This window comes from Balaenoptera musculus, chromosome 15 (genome assembly GCF_009873245.2).
Source record: "Balaenoptera musculus isolate JJ_BM4_2016_0621 chromosome 15, mBalMus1.pri.v3, whole genome shotgun sequence".
In the NCBI taxonomy this organism is placed as follows: domain Eukaryota; kingdom Metazoa; phylum Chordata; class Mammalia; order Artiodactyla; family Balaenopteridae; genus Balaenoptera; species Balaenoptera musculus.
Genome location: NC_045799.1, coordinates 14,184,494 through 14,199,946, shown reverse-complemented (window position 1 = coordinate 14,199,946; position 15,453 = coordinate 14,184,494). Strand labels below are relative to the sequence as shown.

General features: G+C 48.7%; 1 protein-coding gene across 6 annotated transcripts in view; it reads right to left on the bottom strand.

The window, feature by feature from the left end:
• The window catches only part of SLC13A3 (solute carrier family 13 member 3), an 86,990-nt gene that overhangs the window by 59,894 nt on the left and 11,643 nt on the right, over positions 1-15,453 (bottom strand). The window contains exons 2-3 of one of the 6 annotated variants that reach the window (XM_036825372.1): positions 13,697-13,787; positions 11,334-11,769 (exon numbers count right to left, since the gene is read on the bottom strand). The exons of 2 other annotated variants lie outside the window; for them this stretch is intronic. The gene's annotated coding sequence lies outside the window, so the exon portion shown is untranslated. Of the gene's footprint in view, positions 1-11,333; positions 11,770-13,328; positions 13,404-13,696; positions 13,788-15,453 lie in introns of those variants that run through there. 3 more of the 6 variants (XM_036825373.1, XM_036825370.1, XM_036825371.1) reach the window with 3 other exon arrangements.

Below are 15,453 nucleotides of genomic sequence, written 5' to 3'. Positions count from 1 at the left end.
TCCCTGCTCCGTCTTAAAATCCCCATTTTACAGGTATAGAAACTGAGGTCACAGGAGGAGTGATCTCTTCAGGACTACATAGAGCACAAGAGAAGATCTCATGGCTCCCAGTCCAAATAATGGATCAGGGAGTGGGGTCCAGTGAATCCATGATTTTACTACAGTGCACAGCACGTCTGACCCACCTCTACCTCTGGGCCCCCTGTTTGGTGAACTCAGAGCAGCCACCTGGAACAGGGAGAGTCAGCCTGCGTGTCTGCAGAATGGAATCTTCCTTTGATCCCTCAAGGGCAGATTAGGGTAGAAGGAGGGTAGAAGGCTAGAGTCACATGATCCCGAGACCCTGTTCCTTTGAATTTTAACTTCTGTAGTCCAGAGGTGGGAGAAAGTGTCTGATCTTGCAGGCTCACTTTCTGGGTCATCTCAAGAGTCAGCAGTCTGCCACTTTGCCACTTGTTCTGTCCAGAGGCTCAGCTTCAGGAAGGGGAATCTTGCTGAGGTGGCCCAGGGTAGACGGAGTCGTGGCTCCAGGTGAAACATCTCTCACATCCCCAGCCTGTCCCCTCTGCCAGCAGAAGCTGGAGTGACTCAGCTAAAACCTCCAGGGGTGGACAAGCCCGAAGTAGACTGCAGCCCGAGAAGACAGGGGCCAGAAGCCAGAAGGCTGGTCCTAATTATGGAGGCTGATTGATCCCAGAGGCCAGAATTTGGAAGAACTTGATGTGGATGTGCTTGGGAGATGGCTGAAGTGGAAAGTGGTCAGCTTTATTTTTCAGAAGGGAAAAGAATGACAAGGAAATCTCTAGAGCTGGGCTGTCCGTATATAGTAGCTTCGGGCCACCTGTGGCTATGTAAGTTTGAATTCATTAAAGTTAAATGAAATTTAGAATTCCAGTCACACTCGGTCACACGCGTTACATTTCAAGTGTTCCACAGCTACGTGAGACTAGTGTCTACCTTTCTGGATGGAGCAGATCTGGAACATCCCATCACCACAGAAAATTCTGTTGGACAGAGCTACTCTAGAGCATTCGGGACTGAGGGCCGGGAAGCCTGGGTGTAGTGGTTTGGCCACTGAATTCTTGCGTCAAGTCACTGAGTTCATTCATCTGCAAATTGGAAATAATAATTTTGCGATGTCTACGTCACAGAGGATCCCATTAGAATGAATGCACGTGAAAGCATTTTGAAATATGTACTTGACAGGCAGACTATTTTAGGAGTGAGATTATGAATAAATGTGTTCATTATATGCTCTGCTTTTCCAAATTTCAACAATAAATATGTATTTTTTTTTAAAGTAGACGTTCCCTGAATACACAGTTAATATATCTGTAAAATTCTGGGGTTATGCTTTCTTTTTCTGAGAATTAGGAGAGATTTCACCGTGCAGAAATTTGAGGCCAGCCTGATTTCTTCCCTCTTACAGCTCATCAAAATTTTTGCCTGGATAGCCATAAGATTTTTTGGTTGAATCCTCAAGTTCATTCATGTTACCATGAATACCAGTGTTGATGAGTCTCTATAAGTTTTTTTCTGGGAGACAGAAAATTTGCATATGTGTTAAGTTAGTTTGGTTTCAGAGACGTTTTCTACTATTAAAGATTCCAATATTGTTTTCTGTTTTACTTGTTTGATTTCTTTTTCTTTCTTCTTCAGCAATACCAATTATGCAGAAGTTAGATTTCCTTTGTCCCCCCTATTGATCATCTTTCTTTCATCCTTTTTTACTCTTTCTTTCCCACTTCATTTTGTTCAATCTTCTTTAGCCTGTGTAACATGTCCTTGATTATGTTTTTAATATTTTCCATTTTGCTGTTTCTAAAAGAGCTTTTATAATAGAGTGGCTTCACTTTTCTCCTCCCTCCACTTCTAGAAGACTGCTTTTTTCATCTCCATCTACTTTTTATTATCTCTTCTTTGACCCTTTTATTTCTCATCTTGAGATTTATTTTAGGAAGGCCATCATTTCTTTCATTTTTTGTGTATTTCACAGAGAAATGTCTGTTCAGTAGTTTCTCTTCATTACACAACTCTTCCAGTATTTATTCTTTGTCTACTTTTCATTTGATGTTCCTTTTCTTCTTATTTCTCACACAGTCTTTTTGTAGGTCCCATGCTGGCTACTTAGCACAGTTCTTTGTTAAAAGAAAGTGTGGGGAGAGGGGCTAGGAGGAAGCTGGGGCAGCAGGTGTCTATGCAGTAGCCCTGTGGATTATCTCAGAACCCTTCCTCACCACCACTTACCTGAAATATATCTCTACTCTAAGCAATAGACTTAGTGTGGAGATTAAGTGTAAAGACCCAAGAATGTCACAGTTCTTCAGTATCTCCTTGAGTAAGTCTCTTCGACTTACGAGAGAGAAAATTAGAACCCATACAACCATATGGTTGATCGTTACCCATCCTTCTCTCACCTGCCACTTTAACATCCTGCTTCTTACCAATGGTCTTCGAGCCTCTTCATCCAGTTCATCTGAACTCTGAACTGTCACATGCATTTCAGCGACTCTCCCTTCCCGTGTGCATGCTTCAGGCTTTGCTGGGATTAGGAAGGGCTCATAGAGTTGAAAAATACTTCTGGAGAATTCTGCCTCCTGCCCAGGGGCTGCAGAAGCTCTTGGTTCCCTCCTGCAATTTGGCCCGAATCCCACCACCATTGTCAGCTTTTCTTCACAAACCAAGGGTGGGATTGTGGTCTGCCCTTCTTTCATCAGAGATGGCATTTTCTTCTCCATTTGTTGCTTTTTGTTGCTGTTTTCAGACTGCTTCAGAAAGGTGAATGGAATAGAAAAGTCTGGACTCCACCAACTTAAACCAGAAGTGCCTTCCACCTAACAATTCTGTCATCAGAAAGTACTATATTTCCTTTTGCTTATCTGTATTTTCTAATCTTCCTTCAATAAACATGCACTGTAGAAATAGTATGGGCTCTGGAATCAGACAAGCCTGAGCTATAAACTCAATCTTTCCACACTCTAGCTGTGTGACCTAGTTATTTAACTGCCCTCACCCTCAGTTTCCCTGTGTGCTGTAGGCACATAATAATAGTACCTACCTGGGAGAGTGATTTATTTCATATAAAATAACCACTGACCCAGTGATGGACACGTGGGAATGCTCAACAAATATGAGCTATTGTTACGTTGTAATAATTATTAAAAATCATATATTAATGTTACTTTATTATTAATAATACAAGTTTAATTTCTTAAACGCTGAGCTTCAAATACATTGTTCTTAAATCTTTAAATAAATCCTAAAATATCAGAGCCAGAATGAACCTGAGATTACTTAATCTAGTGGTTCTCAATAGGGGATGATTTTGACCTCCAGGGGACAAAGGGACATTTTTGGGTAATTGGAGGGGATGATGCTAGTGGCATCTAGTGGGTAGAGGCAAGGGATGATACTTAACATCCTACAGTGCCCCACAACAGAAAATTATTTGTTCCCAATAGGAGCAATGTCACCAGCGCTGAGGCTGAGAAACCCTGGTCTAATTTAACCCCTAATACAATGACTGCCCAGAGAAGGAAAGTGGCTTGCCTGAGGTCACACAGCAAGTCAGAAGTAAGGACTTGTTTTACCTTGTTTCATGGAAAGACCATTGCGCCCTGAGGCTTATCAGACAGCAGGAGTTGGGAGCTGGGCTGGGACCAGGGTGAGGCAGGTGCATGACCCTGACAGTGAGTCCCTCCTTAAACTTTGTTCCCAGGATGCCTCGCCTGGCTCTCCCTAGTCCTGACCCTGGTTGGGAGCAAGAATTGGGCCAGGGGTCCCCTTAGTCCCTGACCAGCCTGATTCATGCCAACCCAACCCAGACATTTCTTACAGGAAGCTTTATAATCCCCCCGCCAAAGAAATCCCAGCTTCTCAGGCTCAGCCAATCCATAACCACGGGGATTAAAGTCTGCAGGCAAAACACGCAGAGGTGACAGGGGAGAAAGAAGAAAGTGCCATGTCAGGCGGTTAATTTTTGAGCTGGGGAATGATTTCCAGGCAGACACACGGCAACTTTTCCCCCATTGCCCTCAAGTCTGCCCCCCTCACTCAGGAAAAGAAAGAAAGAGAAATGGTGTGTTCTCCGAGCCCAGGGCAGGAGCTGTCCGGAAACTGCATCCACCACTACCTTCCCTCCTGTGCCCCATTTCCCCGCTGGGTTGAGTTTTTGTCAAGGCACTGGGCTGTGACCAGGCTCTCAGCAGGCACTGGAGGCTCCATGCCAGGCCCTTCAGGGAGCAGGACCAGGGCCAGCTGCCCACAGTGGTGCCCTCCTGCTGCCCACTAGAGGCCCATTCCCCAGGAGTGTCCAGGGCCAGGGCTGTGGGAAGCCCTGAACATTGAACTCTAGAAAGGCCAAAGCCATGCCTTAAACCTCTCAGTATCCCCTCATCAACCCCAGCCCAAGGCTGGGCCTACACAGTGGTCAAAACCCCTGGGGCCACTCAGGGCTTGAAACACGGTGGCTCAGGCATCCATGACTGGTGTGAGTGGCCTTGGGCAGGCTCGGAGCTCAGTTAGCTCACAGATAACCCAGGAACGATGGCATCTCAGAGTCACAGTGGTACAGCACCTGGAAAATGACGAGTTCCCGAGAAGCTGGAGCTGTCGGGATCAGCAGAAAGAGCAGTGGACAGGGAGCTAGGAGACGGGGGCTGAAATCAGGACCTGATGCCGAGAGCAGAGGAGCCTGAGTCACGAGCTTGGCTTTCAGTGCCAGGGTGCCAGGGCTCGAATCCTGCCTCTACCGCTTCCTAGAAAAGTGACTTAACTCCATGCCTCAGTTTTCTCATCTGTAAAATGGGGATGATGATAATGATGATAAGAATTTCAGCCTCATAGAGTTATTGTTATGGGGATTAAATAAAGTGAATGCAGGTTGAGTGCTGGGAGCAGAGTGCTGGTAGAGTAAGGAATATATATAAAATGTTACCTCCTACTGATGGAATCTGTTACTTTTGCACATTTCTTGCCCTCTTTATATCAGAAGTTTCATCTCAGTGATCCCTAAAGCACTTCCAGTCTGCCATGTGGGGATGAAGGCAATGATGCTAGGTAGACATTGAGGAGCACAAAGGAGTTTGGAGCACACACAGCAGGCCCAGGCAAAGGACCCAGCAAGACGAAGACAACCCAGGAGAAACCCTCTCTGCTGAGGCCGAGAGGCACTGAGGCATGAGCCTCCACTTGCAAAAAGGGAGTTAAGTAAGGCCAGCTGAGGCTCTGGGTGCAAGGCCACTAGGAGTCACAGAGTTGCCGGTGCAAATCCTGGTCTACCACCTACAAGCTTCAGGCTTTGGAAGGACTGGTGGCCTTTTTGAGCCTCTGCGTCCTCATCCGTAAATCAGGATGCTTATTACGCCATCCTGAGAGAGCTGGGAAGGAGATCAAAGAGAACATGGATGGATGCGGCCCTTCTCTGGAAGCCCTGCAACGCTGGCAGCATCTCTCTCCGTGGTCTCCCGAGCAGCTGTCCCTCATGGTCTCAGAGCAGCAGCGCTGTTATTCAAGGTGGCTGCCCACACTGAGCACTTACCTTGTGCCAGGCACGGCTCGTGGATTCCCTCACTCAACTCTACCCACAGCCCCACGAGGCAGCTACGACCGCTGTTCCCAGTTTACGTGTGGCTCAGAGAGCTTGAGTGACTGGCCCAAGTTCACACTGCCTCAGTGTGAATGACGGGTGAGAATAGTAAAGCTACCGTTCACTGAGGGCTTACTATGACCAGGCAGCAAGCCTTGCCTGCATTAGCTCACCTGCTCGTCTCACAACCCTGTTTAGAAATGAGAAACTGGAGGCACACAGAGGTCCAGCAGCTTCTTCATCCATGTGTGCATCTCTAGCAAGGGATGAAGCCGTGATTTCAGCATAGTGGTCCGAGCTCAGGGCCCTGGTCCTGATCCCCTGGGCCCTGGTCCTGGGCTCAGTGAGGAGAGTAACAGTAGTGATGGTAACAGCCAGCATTTACTGAGACTCACTATGTACAGGTGCTGAGCTAAGCCTTTTACACTTATTGTGACTTTTGCTCCTCCCACACTCTGGTAGTTTCTGGAAATGGAAGGACAGATATTCAACAGAAAAGCACTTTACAGGCCCTTTCACATCCTCTCTGGATCTGTTCAGTCTTGAGGATAAGCCCGGCTGATCTGAGTGCCCACCTTCTGGAGGAGGAGACAGGCATGGAGGGTTAAGACCGAAACCAGCCCAGGGTGACCCAGAGGGAAATAGTTGAGACAGCGCAGATGTCTGGTCTCTGATTCCCAGGCAGGGCTCCCTCCTACCCTCTCTTCTGAGAAAGCAGCTAGGAGCCACCTGTGTCTATTTGGGCTCAAGACTCAATGGGGGAAAGAGGAGAAAGTGGAGGGGGGGGACTTGTCCCAGGAGACCTCTGAGGCAGCCACTCTATCCTCCTACCCCTTCCTCTGGAACGGACTGTGTTAGACCCCTGGACTTATTAGCAGGTGTTGTCACAAGTTAAAGTTCTTCGAGCCATTCATTAAAAGCGTTCCTGGGGCAGCTCATACCCCACTGCCGCCCAGGCCTCGCTAATCATTCATGAGCCAGACAGGCAGCTGGGGGCAGGGTGGCAGCTGCATGGGACCCAGGAGTCCCCAGCGGCCTGGCTCAGCCAGAGGAGGACAGAGCATGTGCTTCTGAAAAAGAGGCCAACTGACTGTGTGACCTTGGGCAGTTCCTTCTTCTGTGTGGGCCTCAGTCTCCCCATCTGTCCAAAGGGTCCTTCAGTTCCCAACATGGGTGGCGGGTGTGTTTAAAGCCCGCTCAGAGCTTCTCCACCTCTCGCTGCTCCTGACAGCCTGTCCCACACCTTTGGAGGCCTGGTGTGGGAAGGAAGCCTTTCTCTGGTTGAAGTAAAATCCAGCCTGAAGACATTATGGTGGGATCTGCCTTTAAATCCCGTCTAAGATCTTCAACTTAGTTTCCCTGTGATCAGGGGGCCAGGGGTCAGTCTCCTGGAAGGGCTGTCACGAGGACCCAGGAAGACCATTTGATATTTCTTGAACACTCTCCATGCTCCCACCTCAGGACCTTTGACTTGCTGTCCCCTCACCTGGAATGATCTTCCTCTATATCCACTCAGGGCTCCTTCCTTCACCTCCTTCAAGTCTTTGCTCCAATGTCATCTCCTTCAGGTATTTGTTCAAATGTTCCCTTCTCGAAATCTTCCTGACTCTAAAATTGCACTTACCTCCATTCCAGGCTCCCTGTCTTCTCTGATTTTATTCTCCATAGCACTTATCAACATCTGACATACTATAGATCTTACTTATTTATCTGCTTGCTTTTTTTTGTTTGTTTGTTTTTAATGTTTACCCCTCTAAAATGTCAGCTCCTTAAGTATAAGGATTTGTGACTATTTGGTTCATTGCCATGTTCCTCTAGAATAGTAGCTGGCATGTAGTAGGTGCTCAATTAATACTTTTAAACTAAATGTAATAATCACTTATGGACAGTGTCTGGCACACAGGAAACACTAAAGAAATATTGTTTTGATTCCATATTCATTCTGGACATATTTATTAAGCACCCTGTTTGCCAAGTGTTAGGAGTATATTAGTGAACAAGATGGGCAGGATCCCTATTTGTACTTTACTATTTGCAGGGTACTTCACTGTTTACAAAGTGCTTGGTTTCCCTGGCTCCTCCCACAGCCCCATGAGGCAAGCGGGTGCATGAGACAGATGAGGAAACTGAGGCTGGCAAGGGAAGTGTCTTGCTTCCCCCCACAGAGCAAGTTCTTGGCAGGGGTCCATCCTGGATCATCTGAGGCTGCATCCTGTGTGCCCACCACTTAGCCTAACTTCTCCTGGGCACTGAGGTCTTCCCTGCCCCTGACATTTTCAATTCTCTACCGTTTACCATCATCCCACCTCCACTCTGGTCCAGCTGGCCCTGCCCCAGGCATCCTGGGAGCTGATGCAGTGGGGGATGGGAAAGCTGACCCCTGCTGTTAAGGCCTGACCTGTGGAGTTTCCAAGCCCCTCTTGACAATGACCCTCCACTGCCCACAATCCCTCACTTCTTAGGCCTTTGGGGCTCTGGGCTTCAGCGCAAGAATAAGAATGGCAAGGGTGGGCTTCCCTGGTGGCGCAGTGGTTGGTAATCCGCCTGCCAATGCAGGGCACACAGGTTCGAGCCCAGGTCCAGGAAGATCCCACATGCCACGGAGCAACTAAGCCCGTGCGCCACAACTACTGAGCCTGTGCTCTAGAGCCCATGAGCCACAACTACTGAGCTCACGTGCCACAACTACTGAAGCCCGTGCGTCTAGAGCCCGTGCTCCACAACAAAGAGAAGCCACCGCAAAGAGAAGCCTGCGCACCGCAACGAAGAGTAGCCCCGCTTGCCACAACTAGAGAAAGCCTGCGTGCAGCAACGAAGACTCAACGCAGACAAAAATAAAATAAATTAAATAAATTAATTAAAAAAAAAAAAGAATGGAAAGGGAACTTTCACTGGGATTTTTCTCTGAATAAGCACTATCTCATTTAATCCTCCCAGCAGCTCCTAGGAGATGAGCTTTACTCCATATACAGTGGAGGAAATGGAGGCTCAGAGAACCCAAGAACCTACACAGAGAGTAAAGGGAAGAAGCCAGTAGGATGCAGAAGAAAGTCTCATCCCCTATAAAGCACTGCCACGGGATCCATGGGCTCATTTGTAATGCAAATAACAATACTACTACTGCCAACCATAGTAACAACAGACATTTACCTAATACCTCTTATGATCAGGAGCAGCCCAGAGTATTTTAGGTATCTGAACCAATCTTCACAACACCCCTCTGAGGTGGGTCCCATTAGTGCACCTCATTTCACAGAGGAGGAAACTGAGGCAGAGAGAGGCTAAGTAACTTGCCCAAGGTCACACAGCCAGGAAGTGGGGGAGCCGTTCTGGAGTCCAGGAAATCTGGTGTTAGAGTTCATACTCTCATGATGTTGCCCCTCCCCCTCAGAAAGTGATTCTGGGGGACAAACCAGCCCAGCGATCCTGGGCAGACCCCTTGTCCAGTGAAGGAAAGCCAAGGTCTGAAGGAGGTCCAGATCCCACAGAAGATCAGGAGCAGGAAAGGAAGCCAGGTCTCCCAGGTAGATGGCCAGTTAAGTGGAGGTAGGAAGAGCCTCTCAGGACAGCCTCAGTTTCCCCAACAAGAGGTGGGAGCTGGGTCGCGGGCAGGGCCCTGCATCAGGCCTCTGCCAGCTCCCCCAGGCCTGGAGACCTCACATTCTAGTCCCAGATGTCGGCACAGCAGACCACGTTCCCAGGACTCATGTCTCAGGAAACTGCCTACACTTCTGTTTTTTGGACTCTGTGCTGTAAAATGCCCAGCTCGGGCACCAGGAGAAGTTTTGCTGAGTCCCAGCCCTTTCCAGAGAAATCCAAGGGGGCTCCAGACAGGGGCAGGAAATGGCTAAAAGGAGCAGGAAGACTTTTCCTTCCTTCTCCCACTCTCCAGGCCTCCCAAGCCAGCCAGCAAAGTGGATTGTCATGAGAGTAAGGTGCAAGCGGCATGTGAAATTGAGGGGACAATCCGGGCTGTGGGTGGCAGCAAACAAGGGCCTCTCTTGTTATTTCTCCCAGCCAAGGGAAAGGAGGCTGTTCCCGCCCGCTGACAGCCCAGAGGGCAGAGGGAACGGGTCGGCTCCATGCAGCAGAGCCCGGAGCGGGGCTGGAGGGCCAGGGGGTGTTTTGTCTTGCCTGGAACGCCCTCCGTTTCCAAATCCCCTCCACCCTGGGAGGCCTTCTGTGGCCAGGCTGTGTGTCCACAGGCAAGCACTTCCCCTCTCCGGGACACAGTGTCCCTGACAGAAAATTGGACTTGACTGTGCCTGCCTCACAGCCTGCTGGGGGATGAAACAAACTAACGCATTGAAGGCAGAGGTTCTCAACCTCAGCACCACTAACATTTGGGGCCCGAGAATTCTTTGTTGTGGGGGCCATCCTGTGTACTGTAGGACGTTTAGCAGCATCCCTAGATGCCGGTAGCAGCTCCTTCCAGCTGTGACAATCAAAAATGTCTCCAGGCACTGCCAAATGTCTCCTGGGGAGCAAAATGCTTAAGAACCCTGATTTAAAGGATTTCCCAGAGCCCAGGACACAGGCAGTGATTAATCCATGAAGGCAGGCAACATCTGTTGAGCCCTTTACAAGCATCATTAATTATTATCATACCCATTCACGGATGAGGAAACTGAGCACAGAGAAGTTAAGTAACTGGCCCAAGGTCACACAGCATATTAAAAAGCCAGGATTTGAACCCAAGCACCCAAATCCAAGCTCCTACCTATCATGTTTGACCAGCCACGTTAGTTCCTATCTTCAGGCCCCTCTGAGACCTCCAAACTCCCATTCCAGTGTCAGAATGACAGGTCTCTCCTCTGGGAAGCCTTTCTTAATGTCCCCCACCACACCCGGCACAATCACTCCTTTCCCCGTTGCCTCCACTGAACCACGAAGGAGTGTGGGCTTTCAACAAGGCAGACGTACGCTCGATTGGCAGCCTCACTACTCATTCAGTGGCCGTGAGGTGGCGGGTGACTTCACCTCTCTGAGCCTCAGCCTTCTCATTTGTAAAATGGGTCCATCACCCTTGCGTCACACAGCAGCTAAAAGCACAGACTCTGGGGCTTGAATGCCAGAGTCGGAATCCCAGCTCTGCCACATCCAAAACGTGGGAGCTTGGGCAAGTGACTGAACCATTCTGTGACTCAGTTTCCTCATCTATGAATGTGGATAATAGCAGCACCTGCGCCACAGAGCCAGGGCGAGCATAAACGAGCTAGCAAGCATATCTTGAGTGCTTCGAACCGTGCCTGGCACTTCATAAATGCTAGAGAGGTGTTGACTATGGCTCTTAGGAGGCCTCCTGGGGGACAGAGGAGAGAGTATGAATAAGGCATGTGGCCCAGGACATCAACAAACTTGAATTCACTTCCTGAGCCTCCCAGGGACCAGCACATTCCTGTAGGAGAGCTTAATACGGCTGAAATCAAATCCCTCTCTCAGCCCAGACTGAGAGAGGACCCCGCAGAAGAGTAGAGCAAAAGGAACTGGGCAGGGGAACCACTGGGCTGGCCAGGAGGGGCATGCTGGCCTCCCCAGACCTTTTCCAATGTCTTTATCGGACTGGGGATCACTGTTCTGTCCTGTGTATCAGTCCTCCTGCCTTCCTCCACCCCCCGCCCAGCACAGGCTCCTTCCCATTGGCTGCCCCTCCCCCTATGAATTTCAGGGACAAGTACACAGAGCTGAGAGCCTGGTACCCCTATTTTGCAGATAACAGAAAGAGCCTCAATTCTTTACCAAGTACCTACTATGCGTCAGGCACTGTCAAGTCTTCCAAGCAGGTGGGTTTCATTATGCCCATTTTTGAGATGAGGAAATGGAGGCTTGCCAGAGATGGCGTGGCCTTGTGTATCTCTCTCGTCCCTGGTGCATCTCCACTGGAGAGAGCAGTTCGGGCACACCTGTGTCACTTGTTCCAGGCCCTGGCCAGGTCCAGCCTAGCTAGGATGCTGACTTTGTGTCTTCAAGGTCTGAGGGTGTCTGAAATCCTGCTCATCAGTCCAGAGGGCATTGTCCTGCCGAGTTAGGTCAGGAAACACGATCTTGCTCCCCGCCGCATCACCAGGAATCGCACTGGCCTGTTTACACACCTGGCAGGAGCTCCGGGAAAGTGGAAAGTTGGCTGGACCTCAGAGGAGCGGTTCCGAGGCCAAGGGGTCTGTATGGGCAACGGGTGAAACCTGGCGGGAGAGCATGGAAGGGGCACAGATGAGGGTTCTGGGACCACCTGGCTGGGAGGGGCTGGGAAAGTCCCTCCATGTGCCCTCTGGGCCTCAGTCTTCCCAACTGAAAAACGAAAGGGCTGGAAACACCGATTCCAGCTCAAATCTTCCACAAATTAGTAGCAGTCTGGGGTTTTAGAAAGTGCACGTCTTCTGAAATCAGAGATACCTGAGTTCAAATGCAAATTCATTCATTCACTTGTTTACCGAGTACCTACTATGTGTCAGACGCTGTCCTAGGCACTGGGGATGCTGCAGGGAACAAGACAGACACGGGTCTTGCCCTTACATCACTCACAGCCTAGTGGCGGAGGCAGACAGTGAACAGATAATGAACACTTCAGATTGGGATGAATGCCATGAAGGAAATAAAATAGGAAGCTGTTTTAGAGAGTGCTTTGTACGGTGAGGAGAGTAAGTGTTCTTGAGAAAAGGTAATCAAGGAGGACTCCTTGGAGGAGGTGCCTTTGGAGCTAAGACCCAAATGACCAGACAGATCCAGCTGTGGAAGATCAGGGGCAAGAGCATCCCAGGCAGAGAACAGCAAGTGCAAAGGCCCTGAGGTAGCAACAAGCTTGGCAGGTTTAAAGAACCAAAAGAAGGCCTATGAGGCTGGACCATAGTGAGAGAAGAGAAGAGTATGGGAGATTGTAACAACCATGTTTTCAAGTTTCTGAATCTGATGCTCTGGCATCTTGGGACCTTGCTAAACCTGGAGTGTCTGCCTCTCCCAGGGCTAGCTAATTCCTAGAGATAGTAAACAACTCACCTGTGCATCAGTTTTTCAAATGTAAGCCAGCCAATCCAGAGCCCACACCCCCAACCACCTCCTTTATTGGGCTCTCTCACTCCAGGCCACTATCCGCCTGCCGTAATCATCCAGGGCCAGGGACCAAACAACTAGGGACAGTGTCTATGTCCCAGAGCCCACTGAAATTATTTGAACTAGCCAGTCCTAAGTTTGCTTACTCTGACTTGCCCGTTCCTTAAATACATAATATATTGGCAGATAGTGATGAAGACCATGAAGTAAGATAAGGCAGAGAAGAAAGTGTAAAGGATTTTTTGTATTCTATGTTAGATAGGGTGGCCAGGGAAGGCCTTTGAGGAGGTTCATCTTTGAACTAAGATGAATGAAGTGAGGGAGCAAGGCTTGCAGACACCTGGGGGGAAGAGCAGTTCAGACAGAGGGAACAGTAAGTGCAAAGGCCCTGAGGTGAGAGCAATCTTGGGATATTTAAGGAACACCAAGAAGGCCAGTGTGGCTGGTGCAGAGGGAGAGAGGGGGCCTGAGCTTCTAGTAAGTAATCAATAAATATTAGCTGTTCCTATCCTTTCTTGAGGGCTTACTATAATCTGAACGAAAATAAGGGAGCTTGACCTCTGCTTCCCCGCATCCCTAATCTAGAAGTTAGGCTTCAGAGATTAATTGAAATGTTGATAGAATAAAACAGTGATGACTGGGAGCCTGAGATGGGGGAATCACTGGACAAGAAGAGGGAGATGGAGGCACTCACCCCCGCCCTGCCACTCACAGCTCACTGTGAGGCTTCAGGCAACTTCCGTCCTTCTCTGGGCCTCACTTTCCTCATCTGTAAAAATGGGGATAATCATTATTCCTACTTCTTAAGGCTGATGTGAAGAGTAAATGAACTAAAATGTGAAAGGCATGTAAAACAGTGTGGGGCAAATGGAAAAAATTTTTAGCAATTATTATTATTATAAACTCCCACCACATTTGACACAGCACTGGACAATTTCTGTATCTTCTCTTAATTAAGTCCCATAGTAGTCCTTTGGGAAGCATGTGAGTTCTCCCCACTTCACAAGTCAGGAAACCGAGGCTCAGAAATGTGAAATCTCCAACCCAAGCTCCCTGACTCACAGTTTCAGAACCAAGACCCAAACCCAGGTCTTCCCAGCTCCAAGGCCCATGCTATTTTGATCATCTTACTTCTGAGTCTCAGTTTCTTCATCTGCAAAATAGGAGAGTTAAAACATACCTTGAGTGTTGAATAAAAAAGTAAGAAGTTATGGTGCAAGTATAATATACGATTTCATTGGGCCCAAATAATAACCAGGGAGGAAGGTGATGTTATAGGCATGGTATCAATGAAGAAACTGAGGCCCAGAGAAGCCAAATGATTTGCCCAAGGTCACAGAGCAATGATGTGGAATGAGAATCCAGTTCTGATTCCAAAGACTCAAAACTGGGAATGAAAAAACCATTTTCCTGGTCACCCACCTGAATTTCCTCCACCCAAGAATTAGGCATATGCAAAAAAAAGTGGGCCTCTGACTTCACAGATGTACTACCGCCCCAGAACAAGTGTGCTGCTAGCCAGACTTGACGCCTTTGTGCAAACTGGGAAAAGGGGCTCTTCCTCAGGTGGATCCAGCACTGCACCAGAGTACACAGCTTGGCATGTGGAGTGCAGGTTGGTTCAGTCTCATTTTGCCTCCTCAGGTCTCCTTGTGCAGTGCACAGCCTGTAGAACACTCTGCAGCAGTCCTGCCCAGAGCACCCCCTCCCCCAAACTCCTCCTCCTCAAAGCATCCTTAGAAAGAGTCACTTATGAGTACCCACTGTAAGAACTCATCTTGGCCAGATGGCCAGTCCAGCTAAATTTGCTTTCAGTGGGTGTAAGGAGGGAAAGGAGGCAAGATTTCTCTGCAAACACATGGGACTGGTGCAGATTTGCAAGCCTGATTTAATAGTCTCATCCGTCCCCTCTAGCTGCCCAAGGCCGGTCCTCTAATATCCACCTCCCAAGATGCCCATTCTTGGAAAACTTTGAGGTGGTCCCTCTGGCAGTGTCCTCACTTCCTTAGTCTCTGGCACTCTTTGTGGCAAGAGCCATGATCCCCAGTGGCCCTGGAAATTGCAGCCACTGCATTCCAGAAGGGCATCCCACTCCTTTTCACCCCTGCTGACAGGGTTCCAAGCCAGGAGGACATAATGTAAGAATTGTTCCCATCCCCTGCCATCCCCACCCCCTGGCTCTACCCTTCAGATTAACCCCAGCCTCCCTGCAGCCTCCCTCACCAGTCGCCAGGGGACAGGTGTATGAGAACCAACCCTTTCGATCACACAGACTTCTAGAACATCAGAGCAGCAATGGCCTGTAGACCTTATCAAGCTGGAAAAACAGAACCCAGCGAGGGGCAAATGATCAGTGCCAAGGATCTCAAACTTCTTTCCCGATACCTACAATTTTGCAAAAGTTTTTGGGGACCCAGGTGTACCCTATGACCAGCATAGGTGGCTCCAGAGTTTCCAGGTGAGAGCGGCTTAGAAGCAGCAATCTGATGTTGGGGGTGGGGTGGACACGGAGGACACTTGCCTTGAAGCTTCATTTGCACAGAAAGCACAATGTTTTTTTAGACTGCCAGCCTTTGTTTGGGGAGGTTATCACGGGATTAAAACTGGTTACGATTACAGGAATTGTCTTGAAACTATGTGTGCAGAGCACACCCACTCTGTTTGCTTTAAATGTATGTCACAGATCAATAAAAACAGCAATTTTCTCTGTTCATTATTCTCTAAGGATGCTTTTATTCACATTGTACATTAAGAGACATGTCAGTTATTAATATCCAAGGATATAATAATAATATAATATGATAAATACGTGCATATTA